Source organism: Phyllobates terribilis, unplaced genomic scaffold, assembly GCF_046119375.1.
Source record: "Phyllobates terribilis strain yellow unplaced genomic scaffold, ASM4611937v1 Scaffold_8__6_contigs__length_399053987, whole genome shotgun sequence".
Classification (NCBI taxonomy): Eukaryota; Metazoa; Chordata; class Amphibia; order Anura; family Dendrobatidae; genus Phyllobates; species Phyllobates terribilis.
This window is the reverse complement of record NW_027362768.1, coordinates 176,584,416-176,600,276: the sequence shown is the minus strand read 5'-3', so window position 1 is coordinate 176,600,276 and position 15,861 is coordinate 176,584,416. Positions and strand designations below refer to the sequence as shown.

At 42.2% G+C, this 15,861-nt stretch overlaps 1 protein-coding gene across 1 annotated transcript in view; it reads right to left on the bottom strand.

The window, feature by feature from the left end:
- AK4 (adenylate kinase 4) overlaps positions 1 to 15,861 on the bottom strand; it is a 77,350-nt gene that overhangs the window by 59,200 nt on the left and 2,289 nt on the right. The window lies entirely within an intron of this gene.

Genomic DNA, 15,861 nt, shown 5'->3' with positions numbered 1-15,861 from the left:
ATGCGTGGGGCTTCGCCCTATTTTTGTGTCCAGCCAGGTACAACTAGGCAGCTGGGGGCTGGAATCCGCAGCGCAGGGAGGCCCAAGCTTTCTGGGCCCCACCCGCTGCAAATTGCAGTCCGCAGCCGCCCCGGAAAATGGCGCGTTCATAGAAGCGCCATCTTCTGGCGCTGTACCCAACTCATCCAGGGCCCTGGTGCGGTGGCTCACTGGGTAATAAAGGGGTTAAGGCCAGCTTGGCATTATCAGCTGGCCCTAAGCCCGAAATTCATGGGGTCACGCCAATATTAGACATGACCACCATGAATTTCTAGTAAAGTATTTAAAAAAAACACAAACACCCAGAAAAAAGTCCTTTAATTGAAATAAAGACACAATTCTTTATTGTTCTAAATTAAACCATACTTACCATTACGCCCATTCCAGCTGAAGCCAACGATCTCCTGCAATAAAAGTAAAATAATAAAGCAACCTCATCCTTACCTTTCCATGGTTCCCAGGACAGCTTCAGCTCTGCTACATCGAGATGACAGGCTGGACCGCAGCAGAACGCTGCCATCCAGCCTGTCATCCCGCAGACACTGAGAAGCGCAGGCATGCTTGCGCTCCTCAGTGTCTCGCTGTGACGGCATCCAGATGAGCCGAGGTCATGTCCAATGAACTCAGCTCACCTCATGCACGTCACTGACAGCGTGGGAAAATTCTCCTGCACTCAGCGCTTCAGCGTGAGAATTTTCCCACGCTGTCAGTGACGTGCATGAGGTGCGCCGAGTTCATTGGACATGACCTCACCTCATGCACGTCACTGACAGCGTGGGAAAATTCTCACGCTGAAGCGCTGAGTGCAGGAGAATTCTCCCACGCTGTCAGTGACGTACATGAGGTGAGCCGAGTTCATTGTCGGCTCATCTGGATGCCGTCACAGCCAGACACTGAGGAGTGGAAGTATGCCTGCGCTTCTCAGTGTCTGCGGGATGACAGGCTGGATGGCAGCGTTCTGCTGCGGTCCAGCCTGTCATCTCGATGTAGCAGAGCTGGAGCCGTCGTGGGAGCCATGGAAAGGTAAGGATGAGGTTGCTTTATTATTTTTCTTTTATTGCAGGAGATCGTTGGCTTCAGCTGGAATGGGCGTGATGGTAAGTATGGTTTAATTTAGAACAATAAAGAATTGTGTGTTTATTTCAATTAAAGGACTTTTTTCTGGGTGTTTGTGTTTTTTTTAAATACTTTACTAGAAATTCATGGTGGTCATGTCTAATATTGGCGTGACCCCATGAATTTCGGGCTTAGGGCCAGCTGATAATGCCAAGCTGGCCTTAACCCCTTTATTACCCAGTGAGCCACCGCACCAGGGCCCTGGATGAGTTGGGTACAGCGCCAGAAGATGGCGCTTCTATGAACGCGCCATTTTCCGGGGCGGCTGCGGACTGCAATTTGCAGCGGGTGGGGCCCAGAAAGCTTGGGCCTCCCTGCGCTGCAGATTCCAGCCCCCAGCTGCCTAGTTGTACCTGGCTGGACACAAAAATAGGGCGAAGCTCCACGTTTTTTTTTTTAAATGTGAAGCTCTATTCTGTCTGTTATAAATTGTCGGGTACAGATGCTGAATTGCCGGCCGGCTTTTTTAAAGAGACGGTGCACGAAAACACTAATATTTTTTTTAATAAATCCTTTACACTAAATGACAAGTACAGTAAGCAACACTGTCACTGTACTTCATATATATGTGACTGACATGTTTCTATCTATCTAATCTATGTGTGAAGCTCTATTCTTTCTGTTGTAAATTGTCGGGTACCGGTGTATGCCGCTGATGAATTGCCGGCTTTTCATGTCATTCTACATTATTCTTAGTTGTTTTACTTCATGTAGAATTAACCTACAAGGAAAGAAAGGGTTTATTTTCATTCCGATATTTGTGTCCCATTGACTTGCATTGGTTTCCGGTATCGGAATCGGCGATATCCGATACTTTTTGGGTATCGGCCCGATCCAATCCGATACGATATTTCCTGATATCGGAAGGTATCGCTCAACACTAGTGTTGACAGTTTCTACATGTACTGGAGACACTGACACATGCAGACCCATTCAAATCTATGGGTCTGCGCACATGTCAAGTGTGTTACCACGGACAGTGTGTCCGTGGGCAAAACACGCTGACATGTCCGTTTTTTACACACTGCATGGTCCGCAAAATGTCTCCCACTGAACACACACGGATGACATCCGTGTGTCAGTGTGACACGTACTGGCGACTTGGAATCAGTGTACAGTTAGCGCTGTTCCCAAGCGCCGGGTGCCGAATGCTGCCCTCATCGTTGTCCCCTGCTCACGCTGTGAACAGCACGAGCAAGGGACAAGGTAGGGAGTAGTAGTCTGCTCCCACAGTGTCCATGTGTACAAATAAGAATAAAATAATAAAATCCTTATACTCACCTGTCCTAAATGTCCCCCGCTGTAATTCATGTGACCGCTCAGCAGTGGAGCTGGGGAGAATGACTCCTGCAGTGAGCAGTCCCCAGACCTCTGCTGCGTTCAGTGAGTGATAGGACACCACTCGCTGAGCACAGCTCTGGGGCCTGCTCGCTGCAGGAGTTATTCTCCCCGGCTCCCCTGCTGAGCGGTTGCATGAATTACAGCAGGGGACACTTAGGACAGGTGAGTATATGGATTTTTTTATTTTATTCTTATTTTTACCGGTGGAGACAATGCAGGAGCAGAATACTACACTCATCATTAAACCCTGCTGGTGCTGATCGCAGCGCCGGCAGGGGACTATGATGAGGGCAGCGTTCAGCACCTGGCGCTTGGGAACAGCGCTAACTGTACACTGATTCGAAGGCGCCGATACGTGTGCTCCTGATGCGGCACACGGGCGCCACAAGTGTACCACACAGATATCTTCGGTACCGTTTTTTCCGATACCGTAAATATCCGGACGTGTGAAACCGCCCTTAGGGTGGGTCTTGGAGAGGTTTTGGAAGTGTTTTTTTCAGACTTTTGATTGGACAGTGCTGTCTAGTTCTATCAGGATCAGCTTCAAAGAAGTGACATGCATGTTCTTTTTTCCGAACCTTTTCAGAAAAAAAAAAAAAACATAAAAACTCCTCATACAGAAAAGGAAATTTCTTGTGGTGACAAGCTGAAAGATGCACCAAATTCATTAATGAACTTCATCAGGAGTGGCAGACAATAAAGCCAGTCTTAATTAATCAGAGCCAAAATTGTAGAATTTTCCATTGTATGATGATTTGTGCTTTATTTACCTAAAATCAGAAAACGAAGTTCGAGAATGGCGGAGTCAGATATTATTTTGCAAGGTTGCAACTTTCCATGGACTGCCATAGCTACAAGTTAATCCATCCGGCACACTGCTGTAATATTCCACAAAGCACATGGCTTCTACCCATTGTGTCTCTGGAGTAAATCCAAAGTCAACCACTTCGCTGTCCCCTTCTGGAGCCGAAGTCATCAGACAGGCTGGGATCTCTCATCCTACAGGCTCAATGATTAATATAGATGGGCATGCTGTTTACAGGTTAACCTTCACTTCTGCTGCCCGCTTCATTAACGCTAAGACACCCACCATGGTTCTCGCGCCTGCTGGGCAACAGCTACGCTCGACCACCTCCTGGAGAATCATACAGCTAATCAGGAAAAGAAATGCCATGTGCAGCCAAGTGCCCCAGTCACTGGGTAATAGGCCTGAGGAAAGGTCAAAAAACCCCAAGCTGCAAACAAGTCGATCACTGAGAGGACATCAACCAGTCTATTAGTTCTCATCCTCCATATAAATATATGTAAAAGAGCATTTACCCCTTAACGAAAAAGGAAAATTGTATTTCAGCAGGAAAGGAGTTTAGCTGTAATACCAGACACAACCTGTGGACAGGTGTGGTGCTGTCTAAGGAAGGAGGCTGCAATTTTTTGTGCCTATATTTTATAAAATTTACTGCACTCATAGCAATGACATCCACGGTACACCCATAACAGTGACAGCAACGGTCCAGGGTGAAGAAGGACCTTTAGTCATGTGACCATGATGTCCTCAGAGGTCCTTCTATACTTCCAACTTTGGAAACTGTACTGATAATGCAGGACTGCCATTATAGGTGCAGTTTCTGGCTTGTAAAGGTAGGCAGCCATAAATTGAACGACCCACTGAACCTGTAGGCAACACTAGGGGCACCTTTGTGGATGAAGGCCTTGGGAAATCACACAGTTTGCCCCCACTCCTTAATGCTGGCCATGCTCACAGTAGTGACAGTCAGAGTGCCCCCATAACACTGACAGCGTAGAGTACCCTCTTATAAGTGACGGTCACAGTGTCCTATAATAATGACATCTACAGTGCACCCCCATAATAGTGACACTCACATTGTCCCCATTGCAGTCATAATGTCCTCAAAATAATGGCAGTTCCAGTACCCCCATAGCAATGACAAACATTGCCTCCATAGCAGTAACACTCACAGTGCACGCTTCAATGTGTATTCACAATAGGTGATATCACAGCTCACCTCCTCCTCCTCCTGTACAATGACTAATAACAAACACATCTATGTACAGTAGATAACACAGGATCCACCATTCATAATAGGTGATGTCACAGCTCACCTCCTCCTCCCGTACAATGACTAAAAAATACCTCTTTATACAGCAGATAACACAAGATCCATTATTCACAATAGGTGATATCACAGCTCACCTCCTCCTCCTCTTGTACAATAACTAATAACACCTCTATATACAATAGACAACACAAAATCCACCAATCACAGCAGGTGATGTCACAGCTCACCTCCTCCTCCAGTAAAGTGAGTGATAAAACCTCTATATGCAGTATGCTAGCAGTCCGAGTTCTGAAACAAATAAGTTAAGGAAGCTAGAAAAGTGTGCTCTACTAATAAAACTCAAATTACCCATGTCTATTTACTTTCAGCCTTTTTACATGATAAACAACAAAGTTGTCATAATTAATAAATTAGTAAATGGCATTATGGAAAACAAAAATAACATTTAGAAGATTACAGAGACGTTCACCAATTCAAAAAGTGAATTGCCCAGGGCAGATCGCGTGGAAATCTCTCTGTATACCTTATCACCTTCAGCTGATCCTGCTAAAATCTCTGCCTCGAGAATATTTCTATTCAATGATGTTACAACTAATCGTGTGCTATTGCAAAGTCCTCGTTTTGTATTCAAATTTCTCATCAACATAATAATGCTGCCCACCTTAAGTCTAAGGCAATGACTTGGCATGCCTGATGGGGTTAAACTATTTAAAAATTCAATAGGAAAATGTTCCCTTTCATTGTCGTCATCTACAACAAGAGAGTCATCGCTCCAACGTCAGCTGATGTTTTTCTCGGACTCATCTCAGCATTAAGCTCTTTATGTAGTAAGATAACATAGGATCCACCATTCACAATAAGTGATGTCACAGCTCACCTCCTCCTCCTGTACAGTGACTGATAACACCTCTATATACAGTAGATAATACAGGATCCACCATTCACAATAGGTGATGTCACAGCTCACCTCCTCCTCCTGTACAATGACTGATAACACCTCTATATACAGTAGATAACACAGGATCCACCATTCACAATAAGGGATGTCATAGCTCACCTCCTCCTCCTGTACAATGACTGATAACATCTCTATATACAGTAGATAGCACAGGATCCACCATTCACAATAAGTGATGTCACAGCTCACCTCCTCCTCCTGTACAGTGACTGATAACACCTCTATATACAGTAGATAACACAGGATCAACCATTCACAATAGGTGATGTCACAGCTCACCTCCTCCTCCTGTACAGTGACTGATAAAACCTTTATATACAGTAGATAACAGGATCCACCATTCACAATAAGTGATGTCACAGCTCACCTCCTCCTCCTGTACAATGACTAATAACACCTCTATATACAGTAGATAACACAGGGTCCACCATTCACAATAAGAGATGTCACAGCTCACCTCCTCCTCCTGTACAATGACTTATAACACCTCTATATACAGTAGATAACACAGGATCCACCATTCACAATAAGTGATGTCACAGCTCACCTCCTCCTCCTCCTGTACAGTGATAACTCCTCTATATACAGTAGATAACACAGGATTCACAATAGGTGATGTCACAGCTCACCTCCTCCTCCTGTACAGTGATGACACCTCTATATACAGCAGATATGATAGTCAAGGCTGAATTCTTTGGTCAATCGGTCCCAGCGCGTTGGACCCCCACTGATCAACAAACTATTCCCTGTCCTGTGGATAGGTGACAGTGGGGATCTAGGTGCCTGGATCCCAACTGATGACGATACTGACACGAGAAGACAGAATTGTACCAAACCCCTGAATGGTAAATCAGTCTAATGTTCCCATTCCCAAAATGCTGGAGAACATGAAAACATTTACTGTTCAGGGGTCTGGGAAAGTGGTCTGACAACCCCAGTAATGGCGGCCATGCCAGACCCGGACAAGACAAAGAAGTGTGTGAATAAAAAGGACTTTTTATCTTGCGCTTCCGTCCCTGTTGTCATTTCTACTATAATAGGTTAATCCGGGCTCACACTCCGCTCTTATTCTCTGTAAGTCTTTTTCTAATGCCTGAACGTCCCAGCAGCTGCCCGGCTGTCGGCAGCCACATTGACTGCACCGCACAAGCCCTCCAGATATAAGCTGTGTGCCACACGTATGCCACTTGCTGTCAGCAGATCCCTTCGGGACAATACGCCCACGGCAGAAAACAGGAGCAAACACGGTGATAATGAAGCGGTGAAGCGAGTGTGCATTAACCTGCAGACAAGGCCGATATTAAAGTACAATTCATCTTCTCAATCAGGAAGAATGCAAGAAAAAGCAAAGGAAAAATAACCTACAGAAACTGCGTGACCCTAAAAGCAGTCACGTCTTCTGTCATGTTGTTGAATTTTATGCCCTTTTTAGGGGGTTGCATTACATTTTAGTGTAGGGACTCGCAGATAATGAGGACCCTTGATGTTGGTTGCAATCTTGCATATTTTGGACAAAATATCGACTAATACCTCATGCATTTTTGTTACATCTTTTGCAGGGTCCTTTAGTGTTGGGTGGGGGAATTGGGGTGTCTATCCTTGTGGGGTGCACTTATATAGTGCTTGGCAACCCGCCTGATCTAGTAGTGCAGGTGCAACCAATAGTGCCTCACACGTACCTGTGTGACTGGCGTCCTATACTAGCCATTTAGAACACTAGGCAACTAATTCCTCCAAGAATGGTCGGTGTGGGAATGGTCGTTTCATCCAGATATTTCGCCTTTATTATGGGACTGCTGCATCCTGTAGTACATTAACCCCTTCATGACCGGGCCATTTTCAGTTTTCGTTTTTTGCTCCCTTTCTTCCCCGAGCCATAACTTTTTTACTTTTCGGTCAATATGGCCATGTGAGGGCTTATTTTTTTGCGGAACGAGTTGTACTTTTGAACGACCCCATTGGTTTTACCATATTGTGTACTGAAAAACGGGAAAAAAATTCCAAGTGCGGTGAAATTGCAAAAAAAGTGCAATTCCACAGTTGTTGGTTTTTTTTTACCATGTTCACTAAATGCTAAAACTGATCTGCCATTATGATTATCCGGGTCATTACGAGTTCATAGATACCAAACATGTATAGGTTCATTTTTATTTAAGTAGTGAAAAAAATCCAAAGTTTGTTAAAAAAAAAAAAAAATGGCACCGTTTTCTAAGACCCATAGTGTCTCCACCATTTTTCGGGATCTGGAGCTGGGTGACAGCTTATTTTTTGCGCGCCGACCTGACGTTTTTATTGAAACCATTTTGGGTAGATCCGATGTTTTGATCGCCCGTTATTGCATTTTATTGCAATGTAGTGGTGGCCAATAAAACGTAATTCTGGCGTTTTGATTTTTTTTTTTCGTTACGCCATTTAACGATAGGATTAATTATTTTTTTATATTGATAGAGCGGGCGATTCTGAACGTGGTCATACCAAATATGTGTATATGTGATTTTTTTTTTATTGTTTTATTTTGAATGGGGAAAAAGGGGGGTGATTTAAAACTTTTATATATTTTTTATTTTTTTATTATTTTTCATAACAATTTTTTTTTACTGTTTGCATGCTTCTATAGTCTCCATAGGAGACTAGAAGCCGCAATTGTCTGATTGCCTCTGCTGCACACAGGCGATCATCAGATCGCGTGTGTGTGTAGTAGAATTGCTCACTTGCTATGAGCGCCGACCGCTGGGCGGCACTCATAGCAATCTAGCAATGACAACAGCAGGGGTCTCCTGCAGATCCCGAGCTGTCATGCCAACCCATCGGCGACCTGCGATCATGTGACTGGGTCGCTGATGGGCGGAGCCAGTGACGCGCTTCAGGGAAGCGAGAGTTAAATGTCGCTGTCAGAGATTGACAGCGGCATTTAACTAGTTAACAACCGTGGGTGGATCAGATTCCACCTGCGACTGTTAGGGGCACATGACAGCTGATCAGATCAGCTGTCATGTGCCCGGAAAGGTGCGGGCTCAGCACCGGAGCCCGCACCAAAGGGAGGAAGCCGATGTGTCGTATTATTACAACATGTCGGAGAGGGGTTAATATTGTGACCTGCTGGTGCTGAACACAGATGCTTTTTTTCTGTGATTTTTTTAATCTAAAAGTATACCTATTACTTTAGGATAAAGTTTCATGCATAAGTATATGAGGAATAACATTATTTCTGGCCATTATATGACTTGTATCCTGCATTTTCACCAGCTTTTCCCCTCTAGTTTTTAGTTGTCTCTGAGCTAGTGGATGGAGATTAGCTGCTATTATGTCTCCCGTACACTGTGCTGAAGGAATCTCGCTCTCCTGTCTCTATGTAGCACATGTTAAGGAGCACCAGCAGGATAAAGGGCATTATATAGCAGTGATAAGCAGTGTAGCTGTGACTCCAGCTCTGGTGTGAGATACAGTATAACACTTACCAGAAAACCACTTCCTATAAGGCAGCAGCAGGATCTATTGTGTATCTGTACCTGTTTCTAACTCTTTCTCCCATTTTCGCTGTAATCTGATCCCTCAGTGAGCTGGCAGCCTGTCATTTATCTTGAGCAAAACATATTCATACAGTGATTCTGAATAAATAATGAATTCATGGGGAAGGGAGAAAAGAAGAAGTGGCTCAAAAGTTGAGAAAGAAGCAGGTTTCTCTAATAAGATATATTACAGTTTAAAGCTTCTTAGGCTATGTTCACACGTTGTGTTTTTAATGCGTTTTTTATGCAAATTTTAAGCTGCGGTTTACAGTACCAGCAAAAGCTATGAGATTTCAGAAATCTCATTCACACACATTGTTTTTTTTTTCCTGACCGAATTGGAAAACTGCTGCGTTTTTGCAAACTGCAGTATGTCACTTCCTTTGGTGTTTTTTCAGCATTTTTGCAGCGTTTTTTCACCCCTAGAAAGCAATGGGTAAGTGCAAAAAACACAGGTATCAGGTTTTGCTGTGTTTTTGGTGCAAAAACCTAAGGCTGTGTGCTCACTATGCGTTTCTTAAATTTCCGCTGCGGATTATCATTTCGGAAAAATCCGCAGCACTATCAATTACTTTGCGTAATCGCGGCGATTTCGCCGCCATTGACTTGCATTGAATCGCTTAATATCCGCATCACTACATGTGCACATGCGGATATTAAGTGATTCAATGTGCGGATGGTACCCGGGTTTGGAGAAGAGGAGACTCTCCTCCAGACCCGGGTACCATAATACCTGTTAAAAAAAAAATTAAAATAAAAAATATACATTATACTCACCTTCTGATGGCCCCCGGTCTTCATAGCGATGCGTCCTGGCTTCCCGGCAGCTCGAGATGGTCTAAAAGGACCTGCCATGACGTCATTTAGTCATGTGACGGGTCACGCGACCGCCGACGTCGGCGGTCGCGTGACCCGTCACATGACTAAATGACGTCCTGGCAGGTCTTTTTACACAACCGCGAGACACCGGGAAGACCGGACACACCGGAGGAGACCGGAGGCCATCAGAAGGTAAGTATAATGTTTTTTGTTTATTTTTTACCATTTTTATTCTTTTTTTTAACTAACTTGGTCACACTATATAAAATCCATGCCGGTTGCATGGATTTATATAGTGTGATCAAGTTGTCAAGCACTTTTCCAAGTCATGCTAAAATCGCTTAGAAAGTGCTTGACAACCCGCATGCGAAATCGCATGATCAAAACACTTCACTTCCGCTTGTCCCTGGCAGGCAAAACGCATGTTAAATCCGCATGTACATTCCGCATGCTTTTTTTCTGCCAGGGAGATGCCGGAACACTCAGGAAAAATCTGGAGCATTTCTGCATTGTGGGCACATAGCTTAAGGAAGTTTCATCATGTTTTCTTTGGGAGCACTAAACTTTATCAGCATGCACAAGAGACAATAAAAAGGCAGCAAAAAAAATGCCGTAAGGCTATGTGCCCACGTTGCATTTATGAAGCAGAAAATTTCTGCTGCATAAATGCAAGTCCTCTCCCGGAAAAACGCATGCGGAATTCCGCACGCGTTTATCGCGCATTTTTCGCGCGTTTATCACGCGTTTTCCACATGCGGAATTGCCTTGCGTTTTTTATGCATTGGGCAAAGGCAATTCCGCTTGCGGAAACGCAAAATTAAATGACATGCTGCGGATTTTTGAACGCGGCATAAACGCTGCGGAAAAATCCGCAGCATGTGCATAGAACTTGCGGAATCCCATTGGGGAACATGGGGTGCGGATATACATGCGTTTTTCAAGCGTTTACGCTGCGGAAATTCCGCAGCATATATGCTTGAAAAATGCTGTGGATTTTTGAACGCGGCATAAACGCTGCGGAAAAATCCGCAGCATGTGCATAGAAGTTGCGGAATCCCATTGGGGACCATGGGGTGCGGATTACCATGCGTTTTTCAAGCGTTTACGCTGCGGAAATTCCGCAGCATATATGCTTGAAAAATGCTACGTGGGCACACGTTTATCACGCGTTTTCCACATGCGGAATTGCCTTGCGTTTTTTATGCATTGGGCAAAGGCAATTCCGCTTGCGGAAACGCAAAATTAAATGACATGCTGTGGATTTTTGAACGCGGCATAAACGCTGCGGAAAAATCCGCAGCATGTGCATAGAAGTTGCGGAATCCCATTGGGGACCATGGGGTGCGGATTACCATGCGTTTTTCAAGCGTTTACGCTGCGGAAATTCCGCAGCATATATGCTTGAAAAATGCTACGTGGGCACACAGCCTAAGGCTGTGTGCCCACGTAGCATTTTTCAAGCGTATATGCTGCGGAATTTCCGCAGCGTAAACGCTTGAAAAACGCATGGTAATCCGCACCCCATGGTCCCCAATGGGATTCCGCAACTTCTATGCACATGCTGCGGATTTTTCCGCAGCGTTTATGCCGCGTTCAAAAATCCACAGCATGTCATTTAATTTTGCGTTTCCGCAAGCGGAATTGCCTTTGCCCAATGCATAAAAAACGCAAGGCAATTCCGCATGTGGAAAACGCGTGATAAACGCGCGAAAAATGCGCGATAAACGCGTGCGGAATTCCGCATGCGTTTTTCCGGGAGAGGACTTGCATTTATGCAGCAGAAATTTTCTGCTTCATAAATGCAACGTGGGCACATAGCCTAAAAAGGCAGCAAAATCTGCTTTATGTCAGCAGCTTCTTTAGGGTATGTGCCCACGATGCAGAAATGAAGCAGAAAATTTCTGCTTCATTTCTGCATGTCCTTTCCCGGAAAAACGCTTGTGGAATTTTACAAGCATTTTTTGCGCGTTTATGAAGTGTTTGGGACATGCGGAATTGCCTTGCGTTTTTTATTGCGTCGACAAGGCAATTCCGCGTGCGTAAACGCAAAAATAATGGACATGCTGCGGATTTTTGAGCGCATCAAAAACGCTGCGGAAAAATCCGCAGCATGGGCATTGAAATTGCGGCTTGTCATTGGGGACCATGGGGGACGGATTACCAAGCGTTTCACAAGCGTTTACGCTGCGTAAATTCAGCAGCATAAACGCTTGTAAAACACATCGCGGGCACGCTGCCTTACTGCCAAGAGAGCAGGTTTTACCTGCAGAAAAAAACGCAGCAAAAATGCAACGTGTGACAGAGCCTTATATTCCCTTGAACGATTCATTAAAACCACAGTGCTAAAAAAACTTTCCAAAATATTGCCCTGACCGACCAAGTGCTGTGATGGGAAATGCAACAAAGTCCCGTAAAATTAAATAGGGCTGAATGGTAATGTGTACACAGTCCTATATCAGGAATGGTGTGGTTTTAGAAAACTGGCTGGTGCTCTTTAAGGCGCGTTGAGGTCACTTTGTTCCAACATTTGCTGGAGGAGGACAAGACAATTTTGGCTTTGAGGAATGAGCAAGACAGGGAAGAAAACCCATTTACATAGTCATTTATGTTTTAAAATAGCAAAACTGGTAATATATTTACTAAACAATCTAGTCCTTGAAAACGAGGGTTCAATTCTCTCTGTACAGCTCCATCTCTAGAGGCAATCAGCAAAGGGAAGCCCAAAACATCATACATTTATAGGAGGAGGCAACCCAATCAGAGGAGACTTGTGTGCTTGTCCTATATTCAGTCCAATGTGGAAAATGAAAACACCTTCCCTGTAAATCTGTGAGTCTCCTCACAACTATGCACAAAACCTCCAGTCCGCATTCTGCAAGTCCCTGACTCATAAACCTGTACAAATAGTTAGAGAAGAGGAAGGAAGGAGAGAACGTTATTCTTTATTTATGTTGCTCCCATCAAGCTCCTGGGCAGACGAACATTATAGCTACTTTCTAGAGCCAGGAGGCAGTAATCTTGAGAGAATTACACAGACACTTTGATAAAAACCAAAATGACAAGCCTTTAAAAGGTATTGTCACTGTATTGAACTGCCTTAATAAGTTAGCAAGAAAATAAGCAAGTTTGCAATTAACTTGCTTTTTGTATCTGCTGTCATTCTCCTGCAATGACAGCTTTTATCTTTGATGGTGTACAGCTCGTTTCCGTGAAGCTTGGCCACAACTAAAAAGACCTCTAGTGTTTGAAACGTGACACAGGAATTCTTTGTTCTTGTTTGTTGCGGATTTCATTGTGAAGAAAAAAGCTTGACTATTATTTTATCCAGCTTTGACTATTATTTTTGAGAACTGGATGTACCTCTTTTCCCTGCTATAATACTGCCCTTATGTACAAGAATATAACTACTATAATAATGCTCCATTGTACAGGAATATAACTACTCTAATATTGCCCCTATGTACAAGAATATAACTACTATAATACTGCTCCTATGTACAAGAATATAACTACTATAATACTGCCCCTATGTACAAGAATATAACTACTATAATACTGCCCCCTATGTACAGGAATATAACTACTATAATACTGCCCCCTATGTACAAGAATATAACTACTATAATACTGCTCCTATGTACAAGAATATAACTACTATAATACTGCTCCTATGTACAAGAATATAACTACTATAATACTGCTCCTATGTACAAGAATATAACTACTATAATAATGCTCCTATGTACAAGAATATCGCTACTATAATACTGTCCCCTATGTACAAGAATAAAACTGCTATAATACTGTCGCTATGTACAAGAATTTAACTACTATAATACTGCCTCTATTTACAAGAATAGAACTAATATAATACTACCCCCTAAGTCTAAGAGTATAGCTACTATAATACTGCTCCTATGTACAAAACTATAACTACTATAATACTGCTCCCTATGTACAAGAATATAACTACTATAATACTGCCCCTATGTACAAGAAAATAACTACTATAATACTGCCCCCTATGTACAAGAATGTAACTATTATAATACTACCCCCAATGTACAAAACTATAACTACTATAATACTGCTCCCTATGTACAAGAATATAACTACTATAATACTACCCCTATGTGCAAGAGTATAACTAATATAATACTGCTCCTATATACAAGAATATAACTACTATAATACTGCCCCCTATGTACAAGAATAGAAAAACTATAATACTACCCCCTATGTACAAAACTATAACTACTATAATACTGCTCCCTATGTACAAGAATATAACTACTACAATACTGCCCCTATGTACAAGAAAATAACTACTATAATACTGCCCCCTATGTACAAGAATATAACTACTATAATACTACCCCCAATGTACAAAACTATAACTACTATAATACTGCTCCCGATGTACAAGAATATAACTACTATAATACTACCCCTATGTACAAGAGTATAACTACTATAATACTGCTCCCTATGTACAAGAATATAACTACTATAATACTGCCCCCTATGTACAAGAATATAACTACTATAATACTGCCCCCTATGTACAAGAAAAGAACTACTATAATACTGCCCCTTATGTACAAGAATAGAACTACTATAATACTACCCCCTATGTACAAGAGTATAACTATTATAATACTGCTCCTATGTACAAGAATATAACTACTATAATACTGCCCTTATGTACAAGAATATAACTACTATAATACTGCCCCCATATGTACAAAACTATAACTACTATAATACTGCCCCCCTTGTACAAGAATATGACTACTATAATACTGCTCCTATGTACAAGAATATCAGTACTATAATACTGTACCCTATGTACAAGAATAAAACTACTAGAATACTGCCTCTATATGCAAGAAAATAAATACTATAATACTGCCCCTATGTACAAGAATATCACTACTATAATACTGTACCCCATGTACCAGAATATAAATACTATAATACTGCCCCTATGTACAAGAATATCACTACTATAATACTGTACCCTATGTACAAGAATAAAACTGCTATAATACTGTCGCTATGTACAAGAATGTAACTACTATAATACTGCCTCTATATACAAGAAAATAACTACTATAATACTACCCCCTATGTACAAGAATAGAACTACTATAATACTGCCTCTATGTACAAAAATATAACTACTATAATACTGCTCCTATGTACAAGAATATAACTACTATAATACTGCCTCTATGTACAAAAATATAACTACTATAATACTGCTCCTATGTACAAGAATATAACTACTATAATACTGCCCCTATGTACAAGAATATAACTACTATAATACTGCCCCCTATGTACAAGAATATAACTACTATAATACTGCCTCTATGTACAAGAATATAACTACTATAATACTGCCCCCTGTGTACAAGAATATAATTACTGTAATACTGCCCCTATGTACAAGAATATAACTACTGTAATACTGCCCCTATGTACAAGAATATAACTACTATAATACTGCCCCCTATGTACAAGAATGTAACTACTATAATACTGCCCCCTGTGTACAAGAATATAACTACTGTAATACTGCCCCTATGTACAAGAATATAACTACTATAATACTGCCCCTATGTACAAGAATATAACTACTATAATACTGCCCCCTATGTACAAGAATGTAACTACTATAATACTGCCTCTATGTACAAGAATATAACTACTATAATACTGCCCCCTATGTACAAGAATATAACTACTATAATACTGCCCCCTATGTACAAGAATATAACTACTATAATACTGCCCCCTATGTACAAGAATAGAACTACTATAATACTGCCTCTATGTACAAGAATATAACTACTATAATACTGCCCCCTATGTGCAAGAATATAACTACTATAATACTGCCCCTATGTACAAGAATATAACTACTATAATACTGCTCCCTATGTACAAGAATATAACTACTATAATACTGCCTCTATGTACAAGAATATAACTACTA